Source organism: Anneissia japonica, unplaced genomic scaffold, assembly GCF_011630105.1.
Source record: "Anneissia japonica isolate Jap-2015-1 unplaced genomic scaffold, ASM1163010v1 scaffold287832_len156248_cov139, whole genome shotgun sequence".
NCBI classification, from domain to species: Eukaryota; Metazoa; Echinodermata; class Crinoidea; order Comatulida; family Comatulidae; genus Anneissia; species Anneissia japonica.
In genome coordinates this window covers 45,881-54,493 of record NW_022684458.1, presented here as the reverse complement: position 1 = coordinate 54,493, position 8,613 = coordinate 45,881, and positions in this window count along the sequence as shown.

The following is an 8,613-nucleotide window of genomic DNA, read 5'->3' as shown; positions in this document are numbered from 1 at the left end:
ATGATATTGGCAGCCAAAAGAATTACGTGCAAGTAACATAATTTTGAATATAAATACTAAATAGACTATAGAGTACGTCTGTACGATAGGTAAGCTAGAAATTTTTTTTTTTTTAAATGAAATAGAGCGACAAGTAGCAGGTTAGCAAAACAAACATTTCATGAAACACAAAGAATTAAGATATTCATATATTCGGCCTATACTCTACATTACGACACTGACGCATAATTCCAGTCGGATCCTCTGTTATAATATTCAGATTCATGTGCATCATCTATTTAAGAACAAATATGGACATTTTTTTTTAAATTGACGAGAAGATTTTACAGTATTTCTTTGTTCATCCTTGTTTGGTGTAGGTGGTACACAGAATCCTGTAGCGGGAAAGTTTTTTTTTTTTGTTTTTGTTTTTTGTTTTTGTTTTGTTTTTGGGTGGGGGAGATGGGTTGGTGTGGGAAGCCGATAGCCTAAAAGGGCCTAAAAGAAAAATTAAAACTGTAATATAAAAAAGCGAATCGCACTCATCGTTTGAAAGGGCAGTGATTTTATTTCATTCTTTAGGCCCGCACATAGAGAAAAAAAAAATCAAAGACATAGGCAATATATTATTATATTCCAACAATAATGAGTAGTTAGATATATGTAGTCTTTCTTTCCATGGATCGACGATGAACAGACGAAGAACGCACTTTCGTGCATAAATTATTACGACGTTGAACCAAAAGCAATGTGTATAATTTATTTAATTGAAGACTAGTTAGTTGGGCTAAGCTTAGTTTGTCTTATCTTCCAAACTATGCTCTAGGTAATTTAACATGCCTTTTGTAAGTCAGGACACAGCCGGCAGCATAAATAAAAAAAAAAAATAATAGGAAAATTGAGACTCGCACTCACCTTAAAACCTGAGAGCTTCATTTCCAGTGCCATAAGCCATAATATTTTGTGCCTCAGGTGGGGCTAAAGTGGTCTGAGCTCCATCTGTGAAAAAAAAAATCTTCTCATGTGTCCATGTCTTATATTTTAGTTTTCCTGATTTGATTTAATTTATGGTTAAAATGGAGTACTGTACTGGAGTAATACATCGATTCAGTTACATATCTCGGACATGTCATCTCTTCAGATAATAATATAAATATATCTGTAGAGCCAGCTTTTTGATTTAAAAATGTAGTCTGTGTTCTTTTCAGGTGTGGCGCAAGTGGGGCAGGGGTCTAGGGGCTACCCCGTCAGGGAGAGCTTCCCCCAACCCCCCGTTGAGGAGAAAAAGCACAATTCGTCGGGGAGAAAAAAATATTATATGTATTTTTTACATATTAGTAGACTCTAAAATCGATTTAATAGGCCTAAGCCTTTGAAACCCCTAAATTGTCGCCCCTAGGACCACTTTCGGAACCTTTTAATCGAAGCTCGACCACGCCCACTTTGCTTTCGTCGGGGAAAGCTGGTGGTGACGAAAACGATGATGATTTATCAATCAATTAATAACCAACCAATCGATTATTAATCTATTATTCAATACATTTTACACCTCCTTCAGGAGAAAACATTCAAATTCAAAATAAAACAAACTCAATAAATTATATTATAAAACATACAGCAACAAAAAATCGTAACAAATTAATTATATAAAGTTTATGAATTATATAATCTATTCAAAAAGGTCGTGAAATTAAATTGAGAACAGCGTTAACTAATGACAAGCTTATCACTGAGGCTTGGGGTGGCTTGGTCGTGAGAAAGAAAAAAGAAGCCCTGTTTCGTGACAGGAATTGAACCCAGGACGCTGCGATTGGAGGGCAAGCTTCTTAAACATTAAGCTTTTCAGTTCCACTCCATATATATCTGTAAATATTTTATAAAACATGATGATTATGATAATTATAAGGAGGATGAGATGATTGTGATGTTGGCAACGATGGTGATGATAACGATGGTGATAATGATGATCATGTTGGTAGTGGCACCGATGGTGATGATGATTATGACGACGATTACAGCTCACTAATATATTTTTAAAAAATTGAATCATTTTCCCATAATTCCAGCCATAGGCATAGATCCGGGGGGGGGGGGGATGGGGATATATCCCCCAATATTTGACAAGGGGAGATTGGTCCATTGTATCATCCCCCCCCCCCCAATTTTGACTATGTATGGGATAAAATGGAGCTTTACACACTTCAAAAGACTGTCACAGAAATAATTTGCACTGTCTTATGCGCTTACAAAGATGAAAATTAGCATAATGTATTAATGTTGATAACAAAATTATTTTATCTGGTACCAATCTAGGTTCTTTTTTCCTTAGATGTTAGATGTGCTTGCAAAGAGAGCCTCATTTCACACTGAAGGGTGTGTACGACATCAGTAATGTTATGTCAATTCCAAGAATGTTTAAGGTTATATCGGTTGATGAGTAATTTATTGATTAGGCCTATAATAGCAAATTGCATCAATTTATTGGTTTAAAGGTTTAAAGGTTTCCAGCTTCAGAGGGGGGCACATCCCCTGTCCGCACAAGGGCACACATTGACGCTAACACCAGGCGCGTAACAGGGGTCTTGGGTCAGAGTGGGTATTTATTTTCCCGGTTAGTAATTTACCATACCCACACCACCCCACTCCCCATATAGAAAAAAATACGACATAGGGCTTATCGTATTTATAATATAGGCCACACACGTGTGTTTGAAACTAAAATATAAGCATTTTCATCATGGTTTTATTTATTACAAACATATTCTTTCACCATCAATACACATTGAGGCCCTTCTTTTAGGCTAAAACGATCTGTCTTAAATGTGTCTTTCTTGAGTTTGGGACTATTAATTATGTGTTAAAATAACTTAAATGGATAAACCTAAAAAAGGCCTAAAAAATGCGCGCGAAGCGCGCAAAATATTTTTGTGTTTTTTATTTTAATTTCGTCGGAATTGATGAAAACTCCCTAAAATGTGCAATTTATAGAGGAAATTGGCCTACCGTAACAAGAAATGCGCGCAAAGAATTTGAGAATTTTAGGCACTTTCAGAGGATTTTCCAAAGATGGATATGTTCCCCTTGTCCCCCGGTGTTTTTAATTCTAATTTCATTGGAATTGATCAAAACTCCCTAAAATGTGCAATTTTTAGAGGAAATTGGCCCATGTTAACAAGAAATGTGGGGAAATTCAGGGAATGAAAAGGGCATTTATAAAGGGGCGGGGAAGATTTTTCAAAGACAGATATTTTCCCCTTTTCCCCTAGTGGTTACGCCATCGGGCAGCATAGATCAAAGGAGTCATGACAGTTTTTGAAGTGGCGAAGGAGTTACAGGGTGTTGTGAGTCTGGTCATTAAATCTTCCTTTTTATTCTTGTCTTTATTTTTCTCTTCTCTTTTTCTTTCCTTTTCTATTCCTCTTCTTTCTCTTTCCCTCCCTCTCCCCTCTTTCTTTTCTCTTATTACCCAGCCCGGTACGACGGCTTGGTCAGCCCGGTAAAAACCGTCAGGGGAGGGGGAGTTTTCCCCCTTCCCCCCCTCCCCCGCGCCTGTTACGACACTGGCTAACACGCCAATCATCCCCCCCCCCATGAAAAATAATTTTCTACGCCACTGATATCAACTCCTAGTATCAATCGAACAACCATTATTGCATAGCGATACATAAGTCAGTAACAAATCCGAACATGCTGATAAGTTTGATTATCAACTTCGTCAGACAAATTATTTTACCAAACGATTGCTGATATCTGCTGTACGCAGAAACTAAACAATTTACACCCGATACACCGAACAAACATAGAAGACATACACAGCAACACAGGAACGAAGAGAGCATCGTTATCAATGCAATTTGGATCCATCGGCCTCTAACTATTGCAGGCTATAATATATTCACGTTTAAAACAAGAAACACAACAGACATTTCCAGATACTTTTATGTTTTTATGATACAGAAAATGTATTTCAGTAATTAAAATAACTCACAATTTTATAGACAATGGATGTCATTTATTCTTCCAACATTTTATTTCAGAATTCCCTTTCCATAGCACAAAGCCAATAATTAATATTATTTGACTAAACTGTAAAATAAAATTAACTGACTACACTCAGCCTATTCTTACGTTATTGGTGGAGTGTGTTTCGGCTCTTGCCAACCAGTCTTTTGGCATCCCAGACCATTTGTCACCTGGCCATTTGGATGTCAATTATTTCCTTGAAAGAAAGATGAGTTTGAGGTTCTAATTGTAATTTTTGTGTTTGTGATTCAATACTTAACATTTATTTCCGTAAAAATCATCAATATAAAATACAATAAAACACATCATAATAAATATTTGAAAAAAAAGATAGTGAAGTGCTATGGGTAAGATTATACCAGTTAAATTGTATATCAGTCAGTTTTAGTCACTTTCCTATTAACAGGTAGGCCTACTAATAATTAAATATTAAGTAGCCTGCTATAAACAAACATTGATATAAAGATCTAAAGATCTTATTTTTATAGAGGTTCACATTACGGAAGTACAGTAGTATTTTTTAAATACCAAACTGAGTATGTCTGAGTAATATGTAAGTAACAACTCAGACATGATAGAGGACACGGTAGAATATTTGAACGGCAGAGTATTATTCAAGACAGCAATTATTATAGATCTCTGTGGAAGTATGAACACTAATCCTGCATGCACTGTAGCAGTTCAACAATGCGTTCATAAATCATATCAAAACATCAACCGATGATACAGCAATAACAGAACAATACAATGGAGAGGTTAGGCTACGTAAATACACGCGATACAATACTGTTGACAGGTTAGCGTACTTTATATACTTTTTAGACACAGAAAACCTTTTGAAAGTAAATTGAACAGAATTCCAAGAGTCTATTCAAGCTGTTTAGAAACCCGTTGTAGTATAATAGGTACCTGTGCCTGTTTACAATTACTGTACCTCAGAGACACGGAAAAACTATAGAGTTGGACCGCTAAAAATCATCGCGTGCATAGATTTCAATTGCTATAGAAATTGTTTTCAAAAGCATTTTTTAGTGTATTAGTCAAACCAACAGCGGATAAAGTACTTAAACAGGCAAATTGAATTGTGTAACTTTTGAAAATGTATTTGAATAAATTCAAAGGATTCGAAGCCCTAATAAATACGCCTTGCACTACAACAACCTGTTGTTGTAGTGCAAGGCATATTAATTAGCTGACTGTAAGAAGACTGTATTTAAACTTGTCTACAATGATAATAATGCTACAAATATCTGGTTGTAGAAGTTGAAAACTAAAATTGGGTGAAAGGAATTTTAGAGGTGGGTGAGTATCTGTAAGCCTGTTTGCATCTGTTTGGAAACACAAGACTGGACCCCAATGTTGAGTAAATCGTTCGGGACAGATGATATTGCTGCAGCCACAATATAATTTATCGTTGACATTGTCGATCGCTGTCTCTGGACCACCGTCGTCCGACTCCACGACGAAGTCGTCTGATTTGCCTATAAAATATAAGGTTATTTTGATTGCTAATCCCAAATACTGTAGTGGAGAGGGGGCCGGGGGGGGGGGGGGGGAGATCCAGCGCCTGCCATTGGAGAGAGCTTTACCCTGAAGGAGAAGGAAAAAAATCACAATTTCTCTAAAAGAGAAAAAAAATTGAGCGATGCTCGAACACGCCCGTCGGGGACAACGGCCCCTCCGTCGGAGACCTCGCCCCAACCCACTCCGTCGGGAAAATCCTTTCAGATATGTGCAGGCATCTGTTTTGCGAACATTTAGTTCTTAATCGAATTTATGATGATTAAGGCTAATGAGACGGCATCTATTTTATAACTAGGCCTACCTAAGTTCATCCATTTGAATTACTGTTGAAATTTGACATGTTTGAAGTCTCATAATGCTTTCCATACTTTTCGTCTTGTTTGCGAATATTGCAGTCACGGCTAAAAACATCATTAACGTACAATGGTCTATAGAGGGAGTACTACAAATAAATTAATAGAGATAAGGAACAGTTCTGTGAAATACTAAATCTGTTCAAACAAAGACAGAATTTTATCAAGTGACCTTTCACCTACAGAATTAAAGGTCTTAAAGTAAAGCATACATAATCTGTGTTATGATCCTAATATGACACTAATGTCAGCACTTATTGTCAATCCCTCATAGGTTTTTAACTTAATATTATTCTTAAATTTTTAGAACAGTGGTTCCCAACCAGGTGTATGCGGACCATTTAGGGGTCCACACAAACTAATTGGGGGCTCGTGGCAACGCACGCATAATAAAAAAACCTTTCTTTGCGCTTCCATACAAAAAAACAAAGATGCAGACATTTTCAACAAAAAAATAGTTCTTTTCATAACTATCTAAGTGGTGACAGTACCGTAAATTTAAATATATAAGCCTATAATAAATGTCAAGAAAGCCTATAACTGTTACTGGTAACAGACTACCACAATATACAAATCGACATTTTATTTTAATGATTTTCAGACCTTTGTCTATAAAGATCTTCAAATTGATTGACTATTTTTCCTTTCCAATTTTTAATTGCAAGTTAATACTTCGGCTTACTTAAGTGTAAATTAAGCAATTCAAATGTTGAATTAATGTTTTTTACTACATTGCTGCAGACATTTTTATTAGTTAAATAATAACGACAGCGCTAAAGGTCACGGTGAATGTAACACATTAATTTATATATCATGATGGTCTCTGCAGGACCTATTGAGGGCCTGCAGATACGTACCAGTCTATGATTGAGTTGCCCTGGTACTTCATCATTCTCGTGCTTTGCTGATAAACTGTGTGATTATTTACTTGTGCTGCTAATAAGGTAAAAAATCAGTGCCTTTTATATTTACCTTTAACCTTATTGTCAATAAGGGTCTTGAAGTAAAATCAATCGCAGGACAGTTAAAAGATTAAGAATCTGTGCAAATTATAGAATGGTAAATTGGTGGAAAATAGTATTTTCTAGTAAAAATAACAATTGAAATTTTAAACTTCATTTTTACCTTTATTGGCTTAACACAGTGTATTTGACACATCGTAAGCTTTTTGAAAGATTATAAATCGATAGAGGGCGTAATTTTAAAGCAAGACATGAAATTATTTCATATGTGAAACTTAAGTTTTTAACACAATGGAGTGCAGTAAAGTCGATATCAACATTCTTTTGTGAGTGGACATGCTAATATTTATACATTCATTGACCTGATACGGTACTGTTTTTTTTCACGATATAACACTGCTGCGGCACAGTTTGTGCCTAGCCGACCCAATTTTAGTAAGTGGGCCAACCCTCTTCAACCTTGCATCATCAAAAATTTACGAAAGAAATGGTTAAGGCTGATTTTTTTTACAATATAACAGACTGACTTTGTGCGAAGCATGGTTCACATGGTTTATAAAAACACTGCATTATGAAAATCTCGTCTAGAAATTTCCCTCATTTGCAAATCATGGATATACTATAATGTTATGTCCTCACACACATCTGTGTCAATGTATTATTTGGCTATCCATGGTATGATGATGTCATCAGCACACCCATATATGGATAAACAACATATTTACATAAGCCTTGTTAGTGTGAACATAGTCTATATTATATGTTTGCACAGATTACTAAACGCCACAATGATATCAAGTATTTGTACTATAAATTTTATTAAATCTAACATTCGTATAATAACTGCTTTGTAATAATACAAGAAATATGACTGACAACCATTATAAATGCAAAATCTGACATAACTCCTGAGTCGCTTCTAAGTAAAGCAAAATATGATGTTGCTGTAGGTGAACAATCCCTAGTGACGTCATAATTCGCAAGAAGTGTGGCGGTGCAAGCCCCTGAAAAAAACGTTTGACTTCATACGGCACCGCCCCCTTGTTACTGGAAACGTGCAGATAAATTTACATTAAAATAACCACCACTCTTAGTTAGTTTCCCTAATTATCCTTTGTTCGCTATCAGCTCGGCATGCCAATAAACTGTTGCATCCGGCCCTCACCTCAAATATATACTTTTTTTGTAACATTTTTCTGCAATCTGTACATTACAGTAAATATTATATTGTGAAAAATGGGTGCCTATACATCGGCATGACAATATCATGGACGTAGACATGAATGTTGTCATATTACATCCAATAAACTGTTTTTAAAAACATTAAAATTCAAATAAACGCAGTAACTCACGGAGTCTTCTAATGTCAAATTTGTCCGGAGACGAATAATAAATGAATGAAACGGAGCCAGAGTGATAAATTACGAATTTAGAAACACTGTAGGCTAACGTACGTACTGACCTTTGCCTTACTATTTTATGGCGCGCAACATACGCACAAAATAATAAGAAATCCCGGAATACAATATAGGCAAATCACATTTGTCACAAGCTTAATGTGACGTAGCTCAAATGATTGTCTTCTTGTCTGTAGCTTAGTGTGGACGTAGCTCTAATGATTGTGTCTTCTGCCTGTAAGTTCACCTGGAACAGGCAACCTGCTTTAGCAACATTATGTCTCAGACTGGCCAATAGCCTAAACGTTTACAACTGCATCATGATTGACATTGGCCCACATATCAATTACTGTATAATTGATTCTGCTAAGCCCT